The sequence below is a fragment of the Pristiophorus japonicus genome, chromosome 8 (genome assembly GCF_044704955.1).
Source record: "Pristiophorus japonicus isolate sPriJap1 chromosome 8, sPriJap1.hap1, whole genome shotgun sequence".
Classification (NCBI taxonomy): Eukaryota; Metazoa; Chordata; class Chondrichthyes; family Pristiophoridae; genus Pristiophorus; species Pristiophorus japonicus.
Genome location: NC_091984.1, coordinates 16,774,437 through 16,790,087, shown reverse-complemented (window position 1 = coordinate 16,790,087; position 15,651 = coordinate 16,774,437). Strand labels below are relative to the sequence as shown.

Here is a 15,651-nt window from a genome sequence, read left to right as displayed (position 1 = left end):
GTTGTACAAGGCCTTGGTGAGGCCACACCTGGAGTATTGTGTACAGTTTTGGTCTCCTAACTTGAAGAAGGACATTCTTGCTATTGAGGGAGTGCAGCGAAGGTTCACCGGACTGATTCCCGGGATGGCGGGACTGACATATCAAGAAAGACTGGATCAACTGGGCTTGTATTCACTGGAGTTCAGAAGAATGAGAGGGGATCTCATAGAAACGTTTAAAATTCTGACGGGTTTAGACAGGTTAGATGCAGGAAGAATGTTCCCAATGTTGGGGAAGTCCAGAACCAGAGGTCACAGTCTAAGGATAAGGGTTAAGCCATTTAGGACCGAGATGAGGAGAAACTTCTTCACCCAGAGAGTGGTGAACCTGTGGAATTCTCTACCACAGCAAGTTGTTGAGGCCAATTCACTAAATATATTCAAAAAGGAGTTAGATGTAGTCCTTACTACTAGGGGGATCAAGGGGTATGGCGAGAAAGCAGGAATGGGGTACTGAAGTTGCATGTTCAGCCATGAACTCATTGAATGGCGGTGCAGGCTAGAAGGGCCGAATGGCCTACTCCTGCACCTATTTTCTATGTTTCTACCACCTTTTGTGTGTCGAAGTGTTTCCTAATTTAAATCCTGAAAGGCCTGGCTCTAATTTCGAGGCTATGTCCCCGCATCCCCGACTCCCCAAACAGTAGAAGTCATTTCTCTCTATCCACCCTATCTGTTCCCCTTAATATTTTGAAAATTTCGATCAGATCACCCCTTAACCTTCTAAATTCAAGGGAATACAACCCTAATTTGCGTAATGTCTCCTCGTACTTTAACCCTTGAAGTCTGGGTATCATTCTGGTAAACCTACGCTGTACTCCCTCCAAGGCCAATATATCCGTCCTAAGGTGTGGTGCACAGAACTGCTCACAATACTCCCGGTGTGATCTAACCAGCGCTTTGTATAGCTGCAGCATAACTTCTACCCCCTTGTACTCTCGTTCTCTGAATATAAAGCCCAGCATTCCATTAACATTTTTGATTATTTCTGTACCTGTTCATGACATTTTAATGATCTGTGTACATGGACCTCTAGCTTGCTAGCTTTTCACGATTTGAAAGTACTATGATCGATCCTTTTTAGATCCAAAGTGGACGACCTCACAGCTGTCGACATTGGAATCCATTTGCCACAGTTCTGACCATTCAGTTAGGGGGAGAAATACATTACTAACATTTGGGAGGTGGGAAACTTAGAGCCAGGTGCTAAAGTTTCCCCTCTCTCAAAAAATTCAGATGAATGCTCCCAGAAGGAAGTGGAGCGCTAAATCAAGCGTTCCACTTCCGTCTTAGGGCACTAACGGGATGGTGCCTCAGCAGCTCTGCCGTGCAGTGCTGCTGCGTCCAAGGAGCCCTTCCCTCGCTTAAATGGAGGGGCCCACGCTGCAGGCTCTGCAGATTGAAGTGGACCTACCTGGACCACCGAGGGAGCTGGGGAGCCGCGCGACCAGCCCGGCATTCAAGCAGAATGTCAGGCTGAGCGATCGTCGCCAGGACCCCGCGGAGAAAACGGAGCAGGAGCGCGATAAACCAAGATAAGTTTTCTTTTCACTGACATCGGCCACCTCGCCTTTAATCATTGCCCCGGTGGCGGCCGGCTGCCCAGGTGTTTACCCCCGATGCATGCTGCAGGGGACGAGACTCAGTTTCAGGGCCAGGACGCCAACGGGGCGATGCGCACGTCGATGAGGTCACGATCTCCGGGCGCAGGAGATCGGGCTGCAAAGCCGTGCTGCCGCCGCTAAACTCCGGGAGTTTACGGCGGGAGTTGTTGTCAGTGCCGCGCCTGGTCGGTAATGCATTTGCACCCTGTTAGCACCCCCCCACCCAGGGTACTAACGGGAAGTGCAAATGCATTGAAATTCGCCCCTCTGTATCTATTAATATATCTTTATAATTTTATGGTTTCATCTACATTGCTTACAATGCCACCTATCTTTGTGTCATCGGCAAACTTAGATACATGGCTCTCTATCCCATCCTCTAAGTTGTTCATGAATATTGTGATTAGTTGAGGCCCCAACACAATTCACATCCTTGCAATTAGAGTACCTGCCCATTAACCCTACTCGCTATCTCCTGCCGCTACGCCAATTTCCTAACCAGGTCAATAAGTTGCCTTCAATTCCATGACCTTCAGCTTTAGCTAACAGTCCCAAGAGGGAACTGGCTTCTGAAAGTCGCTATAAATAACATCCATAGACATTCTTCTGTCCACTTCTTTAGTCATCTCTCAAAGGGGAGCAACATGGAATTTGTGTGTTGAAATTTGTTGCTGTGAAGAAGAACGAATTCTCTTTCCTGGAGGACCGGCTCGGCTTATGTTTCAGTGATTGGGACCTTTGAGACGAGCCTACAATAGAGTCTGATATCTGAGCATCAGCTTTTGGTGCAGTTTTTGAGAGTGTTCTTGCTATTGTGCAGCAAAAGCAGGGGAGTGGGACTAAGTAAGAACATAAGAATTTGGAGCAGGATTAGGCCATTCGGCTCCTCGAGCCTGCTCCGCCATTCAGCAAGATCATGGCTGATCTTCTACCTCAACTCCACCTTCCTGCACTATCTCCATAGTTCCCTTAGTTCCCCAAAATTTATCGACCTCTGTCTTGAATATACTCAATGACTGAACATCCATAGCTCTCTGGGGTAGAGAATTCCAAAGTTTCACAACTCTTTGAGTGAAGAAATGTCTCCTCACATCAATGTCCTAAATGGCCAACCCCTTAATTCTGATACCGTAACCCCGTGTTCTAGACATCCCATCCAGAGGAAACATTTTCCCAGCATTAATTCTGTCAAGCCCCTTAAGAATGTTATGTATTTCAATTAGATCACCTCTCGTTCCTCTAAACTCTAGGCGGGAGAAATTCAGGAACTTTTAAAAGTTGAAAAAATTAGAGTGGTTTACAACTTAAAAAAAATTTGATGTTTGCGCTCCAGGAAGGAAGTAGAGTGCTGAATCAAATGCTCCATTTCCTTCCTGGAGCACGATAGGACGTAGGTGGGGCGGTAGTTGTTGAGCGCTGCACACATAAGAACATAAGAATTAGGAACAGGAGTAGGCCATCTAGCCCCTTGAGCCTGCTCCGCCATTCAACAAGATCATGGCTGATCTGGCCGTGGACTCAGCTCCACTTACCCGCCCGCTCCCCATAACCCTTAATTCCCTTATTGGTTAAAAATCTATCTATCTGTGATTTGAATACATTCAATGAGCTAGCTTCAACTGCTTCCCTGGGCAGAGAATTCCACAGATTCACAGATGGGAGAAGAAATTCCTTCTCAACTCGGTATTAAATTGGCTCCCCAGTATTTTGAGGCTGTGCCCCCTAGTTCTAGTCTCCCCGACCAGTGGAAACAACCTCTCTGCCTCTATCTTGTCTATACCTTTCATTATTTTAAATGTTTCTATAAGATCACCCCTCATCCTTCTGAACTCCAACGAGTAAAGACCCAGTCTACTCAATCTATCATCATAAGGTAACCCCCTCATCTCTGGAATCAACCGAGTGAATCGTCTCTCTACCCCCTCCAAAGCCAGTATATCCTTCCTTAAGTTAGGCGACCAAAACTTCACGCAGTACTCCAGGTGCGGCCTCACCAATACCCTATACAGTTGCAGAAGGACCTCCCTGCTTTTGTACTCCATCCCTCTCGCAATGAAGGCCAACATGCCATTCACCTTCCTGTTTATCTGCTGCACCTGCAAACTAACTTTTTGGGATTCCTGCACAAGGACCCCCAGGTCCCTCTGCACCACAGCATGTTGTAATTTCTCCCCATTCAAAAAGTATTCCCTTTTTTTGTTTTTTTTCTCAAGGTGGATGATCTCACACTTTCCGACATTGTATTCCATCTGCCAAACCTTAGCCCATTCGCTTAACCTATCTAAATCTCTTTGCAGCCTCTCTGTGTCCTCTACACAACCCACTTTCCCACTAATCTTTGTGTCATCTGCAAATTTTGTTACACTACACTCTGTTCCCTCTTCCAGGTCATCTATGTATATTGTAAACAGTTGTGGTCCCAGCACCGATCCCTGTGGCACACCACTAACCACCGATTTCCAACCCGAAAGGACCCATTTATCCCGACTCTCTGCTTTCTGTTCGCCAGCCAATTCTCTATCCACGCTAATACATTTCCACTGACCCCGCGTACCTTTATCTTCTGCAGTAACCTTTTGTGTGGCACCTTATCGAATGCCTTTTGAAAATTTAAATACACCACATCCATCGGTACACCTCTATCCACCATGCTCGTTATATCCTCAAAGAATTCCAATAAATTAGTTAAACATGATTTCCCCTTCATGAATCCATGCTGCGTCTGCTTGATTGCACTATTCCTATCTAGATGTCCCGCTATTTCTTCCTTAATGATAGTTTTAAGCATTTTCCCCACTACAGATGTTAAACTAACTGGCCTATAGTTACCTGCCTTTTGTCTGCCCCCTTTTTTAAACAGAGGCATTACATTAGCTGCTTTCCTTTCCGCTGGTACCTCCCCAGAGTCCAGAGAATTTTGGTAGATTATAACGAATGCATCTGCTATAACTTCCGCCATCTCTTTTAATACCCTGGGATGCATTTCATCAGGACCAGGGGACTTGTCCACCTTGAGTCCCATTAGCCTGTCCAGCACTACCCCCCTAGTGATAGTGATTGTCTCCAGGTTCTCCCTTCCCACATTCCTGTGACCAGCAATTTCTGGCATGGTTTCTGTGTCTTCCACTGTAAAGACCGAAGCAAAATAATTGTTTAGGGTCTCAGCCATTTCCACATTTCCCATTATTAAATCCCCCTTCTCATCTTCCAAGGGACCAACATTTACTTTAGTCACTCTTTTCCGTTTTATACATCTGTAAATACTTTTACTATCCGTTTTTTTGTTTTGCGCAAGTTTACCTTCGTAATCTATCTTTCCTTTCTTTGTGGCTTTCTTAGTCATTCTTTGCTGTCGTTTAAAATTTTCCCAATCATCTATTTTCCCACTAACCTTGGCCACTGTATACGCATTGGTTTTTAATTTGATATTCTCCTTTATTTCCTTGGTTATCCATGGCTGGTTATCCCTTCTCTTACCGCCCTTCTTTTTCATTGGAATATATTTTTGTTGAGCACTATGAAAGAGCTCCTTAAAAATCCTCCACTGTTCCTCAATTGTGCCACCATTTAGTCTGTGTTTCCAGTCTACTTTAGCCAACTCTGCCCTCATCCCACTGTAGTCCCCTTTGTTTAAGCATAGTATGCTCGTTTGAGACACTACTTCCTCACCCTCAATCTGTATTACAAATTCAACCATACTGTGATCACTCATTCCGAGAGGATCTTTTACTAGGAGATCATTTATTATTCCTGTCTCATTACAGAGGACCAGATCTAAGATAGCTTGCACCCTTGTCGGTTCTGTAACATACTGTTCTAAGAAACAATCCCGTATGCATTCTGTGAATTCCTCCTCCAGGCTACCCCGTGCGATTTGATTTGACCAATCGATATGTAGGTTAAAATCCCCCATGATTACTGCCGTTCCTTTTTCACATGCCTCCATTATTTCCTTGATTATTGCCCGCCCCACCGTGAAGTTATTATTTGGGGGCCTATAAACTACGCCCACCAGTGACTTTTCCCCCTTACTTTCTCTAATCTCCACCCACAATGATTCAACATTTTGTTCATTCGAGCCAATATCGTCTCTCACAACTGCCCTGATATCATCCTTTATTAACAGAGCTACCCCACCTACTTTCCCTTCTTGTCTATCTTCCGAATCGTCAGATACCCCTGTATGTTTAATTCCCAGTCTTGGCCACCCTGCAACCACATTTCTGTAATGGCCACCAAATCATACCCATTTGTAATGATTTGTGCCGTCAACTCAGTTACTTTATTTCGAATGCTGCGTGCGTTTAGGTAGAGTGTTTTAATACTAGTTTTTAATCCATGATTTTTAGTTTTGACCCCTCCTGCAGCCCCTTTACATTCAGTGGCCCTTTTTGTTTTTTGCCTTGGGTTTCTCTGCCCTCCACTTTTACTCATCTCCTTTCTGTATTTTGCTTTTGTCTCCTTTTTGTTTCCCTCTGTCTCCCTGCATTGGTTCCCATCCCCCTGCCACATTAGTTTAACTCCTCCCCAACAGCACAAGCAAACACTCCCCCTTGGACATTGGTTCCGGTCCTGCCTGAGTGCAGACCGTCCGATTTGTACTGGTCCCACCTCCCCCAGAACCGGTTCCAATGCCCCAGGAATTTGAATCCCTCCCTGCGGCACCACTGCTCAAGCCACATATTCATCTGAGCTATCCTGCGATTCCTACTCTGACTAGCACGTGGCACTGGTAGCAATCCTGAGATTACTACTTTTGAGGTCCTACATTTTAATTTAGCTCCTAGCTCCTTAAATTCATCTCGTAGGACCTCATCCCTTTTTTTACCTATATCGTTGGTTCCAATGTGCACCACGACAACTGGCTGTTCACCCTCCCTTTTCAGAATGTCCTGCACCCGCTCCGAGACATCCTTGACCCTTGCACCAGGGAGGCAACATACCATCCTGGAGTCTCGGTTGCGGCCGCAGAAACGCCTATCTATTCCCCTTACAATCGAATCCCCTATCACTGTCGCTCTCCCACTCTTTTTCCTGCCCTCCTGTGCAGCAGAGCCAGCCACGGTGCCATGAACTTGGCTGCTGCTGCCCTCCCCTGATGAGTCATCCCCCTCAACAGTACTCAAAATGGTGTATCTGTTTTGCAGAGAGATGACCGCAGGGGACCCCTTCCTTGCACTGCTCTTCCTGCTGGTCTTCCATTCTCTAACTGGCTGTGGACCCTTCACCTGCGGTAAGACCAACTCACTAAACGTGCTATTCACGTCATTCTCAGCATCGTGTATGCTCCAGAGTGAATCCACCCTCAGCTCCAGCTCCAGCTCCAACTCCGCAACGCGGTCTGTCACACTGCACCGTGCAATGCTGCCATGCTCGTAGGCTCTTTCCCTCCCTTAAAGGGAAGGGCTATCACTGCAGGATCTGTATTGGAAACACTTACCTGGTCCCCGACGGCAGCCGCGATCCGGCTCGATCAACCCGATGCACTGCAGCAGAGCGTGTGGCTGATAATTGCGGACGAAGAGGATTGAAAAAAATTGACAGACGCCATTAGAGACATTTTACTTCGCCACCTTGCCTTTAAGCTTCACCTCCCGAAGCGCCCGGGCTCCCGAGCAATGCTTCCTGCAGCTGCTGGCGTTTCGGCCAGTGATGCTGTAGGGGGCGGAACCGAAGTTTGGGACCGAGGCGATACGCACAGTGATGACGACACAATCTCCGGACAAAGGAGATCGGGGTGCAACATTCTGCCGCTGCCGCAAACCTCCCGGCAAATTTAGCAGGAGTGATCATCTCGCCACGCCCGGTTGGTAAATGGTTAGCGCCTCGTTATTTCTTCTCCCTCCCTCCCCCCCCCCCCACCCCCATACCGGAGGTGATAACAGGAGGTGCTAAGGAGTCCAATTTCTAGGCCTAGGTCTTTCAAAGAGCACATGCTTTGGAATGGATTCGAATGGATAGAAATGAATAGGTCGAATGGATTCCTGTGCTGTATGCTTCTAAATATTCCTGACATATAGTCCAAGGTGATCGTCTTTCCTGTGCACCATGTTCTCTTGCCTGTTTCATTAGTTACTATTTTGTGTAGTCAAGTTATTGATATCCCTGCTACATTGTAGTTCCCTGCGATGTTCGGTATCTTCTTTCCAATACATGTAGGATTCATATGTGTATGCCTTATTATTGAATGTTTAGCCCTTATTTTAGCTGTTCTTTCAGTTGATTCCAGTAGACCTATTCGAGTTACTCATGCTGGCCTGTTGGCTAACGCACAGTTCAATCACTCTTTCGGTCTTTGAAATTATAATGTTTGACAGTAGTAGGCAAACAATTAATATATTTCTAGGAAATTCAACCTCTCTTTTAGTGGACTTTCTAGGGGCAATCCTCAACTGTAGCACATATTTTAAAATATACCAAATTCTTACAGTGCTTGACAGGGTAGATGCTGGGAGGATGTCTCCCCTGGCTGGGGAGTCTAGAACCAGGAGGCACAGTCTCAGAATAAGGGTTCGGCTATTTAGCACCATTGAATGGTAGAGCAGACTCGAGGGGCCTAGTCCAGCTCCTATTTCTGATGTCCTCATATCAGGCTCCAGTTGAAAGTATAGATGATTGAGAGGCGGTCTGATTGTTTAAAATGTTAAAGTGAATTGATAGGGCAGATACTCAGAAACTATTGTGGGAGAATCAAGGACAAGGGGACATAATCTTAAAATTACAGCTAGGTCATTCAGGAGTGAAATCAGGAAGCACTTTTTCCCACAAAGGGTAGTAGAGATCTGGAACTCTCTCTCCACAAAAGGCTGTGGATCAAGACTAAGGTCGTTAGATTTTGTTGGGTAATGGTATCAAGGGATCTGGAGTTGAGGTACAGATGTAATTGAATGGTGGAGCAGTCTTGAGATGTTGACTGGCCTACTCCGGGTCCTAATGTTCCTCTGACCGCACCCCATTTTCATGGCCGCTCTGCCCATTAGTACTTGAAAGTCACAATGTGGTCCTACAATCGGTGTAGGACCAATTTAAATATTTTAATATGGCGCCTCCTTGTTTTAGGCCAAAAGATTAGCTGTTGATTTTAAGGCCTATTCAAAAATTGAGTCTGACTGGCCTCTGGCTGCTAATTTTCAATTGCCTGCTGCCTCGATTTCCAGCGTGAACGGAGCAGGTGATAGTTAACAATAGACCCTACTGATCCCCCTTTGTTAAGTGACTTACTAAAACAGCAGAAGAATTAAATTATAAGCAAATTAATTCGGTGTTTGTACACCACAATGTAATTTCTGTGCCTTTCAGATCCAAACAAGAAGTATAGTGTGTAACGAGTAGAATATTTGTTTACTGCTCACTTTAGAAAGGTTCAGTGTTTAGTTCCATTTACAATTCCTCAGATAATGAAACAGTCCATGCCCACATGCAGCAAGACCTGGACAACATCTAGGTTTGGGCTGATAAGTGGCAAGTAACATTCACACCACACAAGTGCCAGGCCTAACCACCTCCCTTTAACATTTAATAGCATAGCCATCGCTGAATCCTCCACTATCAAAATCAACCTGGGAATCACCATTGACCACAAACACAACTTGATTCAGCTGTGGCTACTGGAACAGGTCAGAGGCTGGGTATTCTGCGGTGAGTGGCTCACCTACAGGCCCTCAAAGCCTTTCCATCATCTACAAGGCACAAGTCAGGAGTGTGATGGCATGCTCTCCACTTGCCTGGGTAGGTGCAGCTCCAGCAACACTCAAAAGAAGCTCAACACCATCCAGGACAAAGCAAGCTGCTAGATGGCCAGTTCATTCACTGCCTTAAATATCCACTCCGTCCACCACCGGTAGTGTGGCTGCAGTGTGTACTACTACAGGATGCACTGCACCGCCAAGTTCCCCTTCAAATCACACACCCTTCTGACTTGGATATATATTGCCATTCCTTTATTGTCGTTGAGTCAAATTCTTGGAACTTTACCTAACAGCACCGTGGGGCACCTTCACGATACGGCGACCTAGCACCAGTTCTCAAGGACAAATAGGGTGGGTAATAAATGCCAGCTTTGCCAGTGATGCCTATATCCCAAGAATTAATGAAAATAATGTATTCTTTTAACATCATTTTTTTTTTCTTGCAGTTTAGTTCAACTTCCCCAATTAAAGCTGATACAAAGGGCTACATTAAATCAGTAACTGTTGGTGAGAAGATACACTGTGTTGCATATGTGATTGATGCAAGCAAAGCCACCATCCTCTCCACTGAAATGGAAAAGAAAATTTTAGCCATACGATCATAGATTAATGAGCTGGGTGAGTATTGCAGACCAGGAGTGTCCAGGAAGTGGACCATATCCCAAATGCAGCCCGTGACCTGGCCCACCAAGCTCATACTGATTTCATGCGTAAACCTGGCTTCAAACTCCTGGCCCCAGGCAGGGTGGATAGATAGCTGGATTTCTACCTGGAGGTGAACCAGAATTTTGGGGTGGAAGCCGATTCCACTGAGATTCTGTCCCACCAAAAATGGGACACGTCTGGAGAGGTTCCTGGGCTTCTTTGTGAAATCTGCTTTGTATGCATCCTGAGAGACCCAACTGTTATGGGCCGAGTAAAGACTAGAGTAAAGTAATCAACCTTGGAGGGGGTCAATCACGTTACTCTGAAGTCACATTGGCTCTGCTGGGAGTTTTTGTTCCAATATTTATCTTCAGCACAGAATGGCTTAGGGGCATCTTAGGCAGAGAGATTGAGCCACCTGACTTTCTATTGACTTCAAGTGAAAAGAAAATCAGGCTGAGTGTATTGCCCATTTTCACTGCTGCCTATGCTGAATTTCACCCTCTATATTTCAACAGACAACTTCTGTTAGCTCAAGTACAATTAACTGCTGTCCTGATTGTTTGTTAGGATTTTACCAGGCGTTGCCTGACTGTGCTGCTCACTACCTTTCCCTTGACTCAGCTAACTGGAAGAAAGACCCTACATTCTAGACAGCATCTTTCACAACCACAGGATGTCCAAAAGCGCTTCGCAGCCAATAAAGTACCTTTGAAGTGAAGTCACTGTTGTAATGTAGTAATATTGGAGCTAATTTGTGCACTGCAAGGCCCAAAATCAATGAGATAAATGACAGGATGATCTGGTTTAGCGATGTTGGTTCGGGGACACTGGGGAGAACATCCCTGCTCTTCTTCAAATGGTGTGACAGGTAACTAATCTCACAATCCAGTAAAGATTGAATTTAATTTATACTATTTGTATTGGAGATGTCTTCACTGCTGTGTCCGAACGTTTGGTACTTGTGCTTATCCACCAATTTGCATTTTTTATATGATGGAAGCCCCTCCATTTAGGCACATCATGAAGAATGTATGGGAAATGGAAAGAACTTGCATTGTTATGGTGCCTTTCACATGAAAGATAATAGATGTAAAATGATCATTGATGTTTCCAAGCGTTCTATGTCATGCAGAATTGGTTTTAAAGTCTATCCATTTATTTTAACATAGAGTCATGGGTTACAATCCGTATATTGTTGGAGATGCTGGGGCCAAAATTGCCCCTTTCCTTAAGGTCTGTTACCACCACAAATTGGCGGCCAGGCTCTGCAGAGTGGAGCGGCTGCCAACTTTTGGTGGAATGGTCGCTGATAGCCCAATTGCCCTCCCGAGTTTTCCCGACAGTGCCCCGATTTCCCCCCCCCGCCCCCACTTACTGCTCGCTGCTGCCGATCCGTGTTAAGCACATCATCACCATGCGCACGGCCGATCTATCCCTCCGACGGCGACATTCCCTTCGGAAGATCTTCGGTCCGCCTGGCGGTGCCAAACCCGGTGGTCCAGTGAGGCTGAGGCCGACTGCAGCGGCAGAGCGGCTTCCCTTAAAGGGGAGGACGCACTGCCGCTGCCGCCATGTTTTATTTTTGTCGGCCGACTGCCGGGTCGGCCCGACAATTATGCCCCCGGGTGCGGCCGGGCCGCCAACAGGCAGCCTGGCACCCCCTCTGCAGTAAAAACCGCCGAAACAGGGCAGGGGCAATTTGTAACCTGCTGTCTTTTGGATGAGATGTTAAGCTGTAGTGCCATCTGCTGTTTAGGTGGATGTAAAAGATCCCATGGCACGAAGCAGGAGGAAGGGAGTTCCCCTAGTGTACCGGCCAAAACTTAGCCATCAACCAACATGAGAAGCAAATTATATGGTCGTTATCTCATTGCTATTTGTGGGAGTTTGCTGGATTCAAATTGGCTGCTGAATTTACCTCCACAACAATAGGGACCACACTTACAAAGTGATTCATTGACTGTAAGGTGCTTTGGGACTTCTTAAGAACATGCAAGATGTTATGTAAATGCAAATTCTTTCTGCTTTTTTAACTCAGAGCAATGCCATGGGAGGCCTGCTTCAGATTTTACATCGAGTGTCCATCTGTCACCTTCCAGGCAGTACACTTTGTCACACATGCAGATCTCTCTGCCACATTTAAAAAATATATTAAAATCATAAAGCAAGTCAGTCATTTCTTCCGAGTTTCTTCTGACCTTGCGGAGGTGTTGGTATTGATAAGCAACTGCAAACCTACAAAGAAATGTTCCCACCGATAACAATTAACGTCTACTTGACATCAAGATGTGCTTACTAACAGCAATTAGACTTACTGGCATTAAAGAGACGGGATCTGGTAACACACAGCTCCACCTTCGAAGGAGATCATTCACTGCATATTCCATAATACAATACTGCAGTCCTTACCCTCTGACTTACTGTGAGGCAATGCCACGAGAGATCTGCTAATAAATAAATGATTTATTTCATTATATAGAGATACCACAGATTCTTTTATTAACAAAAGTGGATAAAGAGTGTCCTCTGGTTGGGAAAGATGTGGAAAATGTCTATCGGAGTGAACACATTGAAAAAAAGGTACAAGTTTTACAGTATTACCAATTTCAATAGCTTCATCGTTCAAAGTGTCCATTTGTTGGGATCAAGGTACTTTGAATAGAATTTGGAACTTTCTTTATTCTTAGTAAGTGGCATTATATGAGTCTTGGAGAAAGTCCATCGCTGATTCCCCAGGATAAGAACATAAGAAATAGAAACAGGAGTGGGGCATACTGCCCCTCGAGCCTGCTCCCTATTCAATAAGATGGTTGTTCTTTGACCTCAACTCCACTTTCCTGGCCGGTCCCCATATCCCTTGATTCCCCTAGAGTCCAAGGGGGAGCAATTTGCATCGTTTTTGCCTCCCGATAGCGCCCCCTGGGGCACAAACTATTTCTTGCGGGGGGGAGGGGGTGTTACTGCCTCCCATAAAATTGCACGTGAGTTACCGGAGGTGCAAACCGGCAGCATTCCGCTTCTGCCGGTCGCGCCGCAGGCCGCTTTGCCGACAATGATGATGCCATCGCGGTGCGCAGTGACCCGTTTTTGTCCCACAGCGGAAATTGAGCGGCGCCCGTGAGGCTGTTGCGGGCGATGTCAGCACCAGCCTCGAGGGTGTGCGACGCCATCTTTATTCCTCCGGCCTTTTGTTGTCTATTTTGCGGGTCCGTGCCCCAGTGGTGTAGCCCGGCACTCCGCTTTTGTGCCGGGCTGCGACCACAGCACCACCCCCCACATCCCCGGTGGAGTAGTAAAGGCCCCTCGCCCCACTGCAGAGCTTGCAGCAGAGAGGGCCGCGTTAGCAATGGAAAACTCGCACGCTTCCCACCCTGGTCCCGCCTCCGAGAGGACGTGGAGCGCCCGACCGTGTGCTCTGCTTCGTCTCTGGAGCGGTAACCCCAACATAGCGGGCCCCCCCTCAGTCAAAGATCAGTATCGCCCCGTCTGGGGGGAGGTAACTGAGGCGGAAGACCTGCCCCCCTGCCACGAAATTTGGGTTACCGCCCCCCGGGAGGACAATGTTGGGCACTCCGCTTCCTGCCGGGGGTGGGACCGGGGCGTTAAAGGGGAGGGCACGCTGCGAGCTCACCGGGGACGCAGAAGCGGAGTGGCGGGCTGCGCCATGGCGACACGGACCCTGCGAGATAAAGAACGGAAGGCCGGACCAGTGAGCCGGCCAGGAAAAGAAAATGGCTGGCGGCGCGCACCTCCCCTGTACCTTTTTGCTCCGCGAGCAGAGTGCAGCCCGATCCGCAACCCGCGAGAGGCTGGCGCTTGACATCGCCCGCGTCGGCCCCGTGGGGGCGCTGCCCAATTTCTGCTGCGGGGTGAAAACGGGCCGCTGCGCACGGTGGTGACGCCATGGTGCTACTGGCGGGAGCGGGGCGCTGCTGGTTTTGCGCCTCAGCTAACTCCCGCACCATTCCGCGGGAGGCAGTAGCACACCCCCCCCAAATGCCCGGGGAAGAAATCGTTTGTGCCCTGTTAATGCCCCCCGGGCACGCTAACGGCAGGCGCAAACAATGCGAATTTCTCCACCCAGGGTTTCAATTATATAATTCCCTGAAAGTGTGAGTGCAGGCTGATTAAAGTCATTAAAAAAATGGCAATAGAATTTTGTTTTTGTAAATAGGGGCATGCAGTACAAGAATAAAGAAGTAATGATGAATTTGCGCAAAACTTTGGTCAGGCTATGGTTGGAGTACCGCGTACGGTTTGGGCACCCTGTTAAAAATGGACATTAAAGTGTTTGGGGGAGAAATTCAATATCGCCCCACTTGGGGGCGGTAATATTCGAGAGGAGGGAAACTTAGCCGCAGGTGCTACAGTTTTCTCGCTCTCAAAAGATTTGGTTTAGTGCTGCTAGAAGGAAGTGGAGAGCTTATTTAAACGCTCCACACCCTTCTTGGAGCACTAAAGGGGCGGGCGCCTCAGCAGCTCTGCACACTGGGCCGTGCTGAGCTACCGCGCCCAATTTTTTATTTACTTACCTCGGCCACTTCGCCTTTAATTTTCGCCCGGTAACAGCCGGCCACCCGACCAGCGCCTCCTGCAACTGCCGGTGTTTTCGGCCGTTGCTCTTGCAGGGGACGAAATGTAATTTCGGGGCTGAGGCCGGGGTGATTCGCAGGACGATGTCATCACGCTCTCTGGGCGCAGGAGATCGCGGTGCAAGGCCGTAGCGCGGCCGCTAAACACCCGCCCAATATGGCAGGAGCCGTTGCCAGTGCCTGCCCGGTCAGTAATGCATTGGCACCCTGTTAGTGCTCCCTGGGAGGCACAAATGCATTGAATTTCACCCCCATAGTGTACGGTGTGAATTCATCAGGATGATGCTAGGGATGGCAAACAATAGTGCTGAGGATAGATAGAAAACAGAAAGTGGTGGAAACACGCAGCAGGTGAGATAGCATCTGTGGAGAGAGAAAAAGAGTTAAGGTTTCAGGTCGAGGATTTCAATCTTTGCAGATGCTGCCTGACATGCTGAGTAGTTCCAGCATTTCCTGTTTTTGTTTCAGAATTCTAGCTTTCCCAGTATTTTGCTTTTGCATAGTTATGAGCAATGTTCCCCGTAAATTTTTTGGGGGGGCCGAGCGCCCCCTTTAATGGGCTGCGCGGCCTATTTGAAATTCTGCGCATGCGCGTTTTTTTTCATGCTCGCAAGAGCTTAAAGGGAACGTTGGTTATGAGGAAATTATTTCCACTGAAACAGATCAAGCTAAGAGGAGATGTTATATGATGTTCTTAAAATTGTGAAGAAGGGAAAGACTATTTCCTCTGGTTTGGGAGTATATGACAAATGGCCACAAATTTGAAATTCTCATTAAAAGAATGAGGCTAAAGGTTAGGAAAGGTAGAGTGTGGAATGCTTTTGTTACTGGGAATAGTTGATGTAGTGGCTTTTGCTACTTTTAAGCGGAAATTGTAAATATTTGTAGCAGAGGAAGATAGAGGGCTGTGGAGAGAGAATGTGGGGCAATGGGATGGTGATTGATTGTTACAGGGCTATGGAAAGCAAGCAAGGCAGTGCGATTAGTTTTGGATTGAAATAGGACTATGGGGAGAAAGCAGAGCATTGGGAGAATTGCTCCAGCAAACAGCCAGCACGGACATGAAGGACTGAACAGCCT

The 15,651-nt window shown here is 47.2% G+C and overlaps 1 pseudogene; it reads left to right on the top strand.

Moving 5' to 3' along the window:
- The window catches only part of LOC139268415 (interferon-induced protein 44-like), a 35,474-nt pseudogene that overhangs the window by 18,798 nt on the left and 1,025 nt on the right, over window positions 1-15,651 (top strand).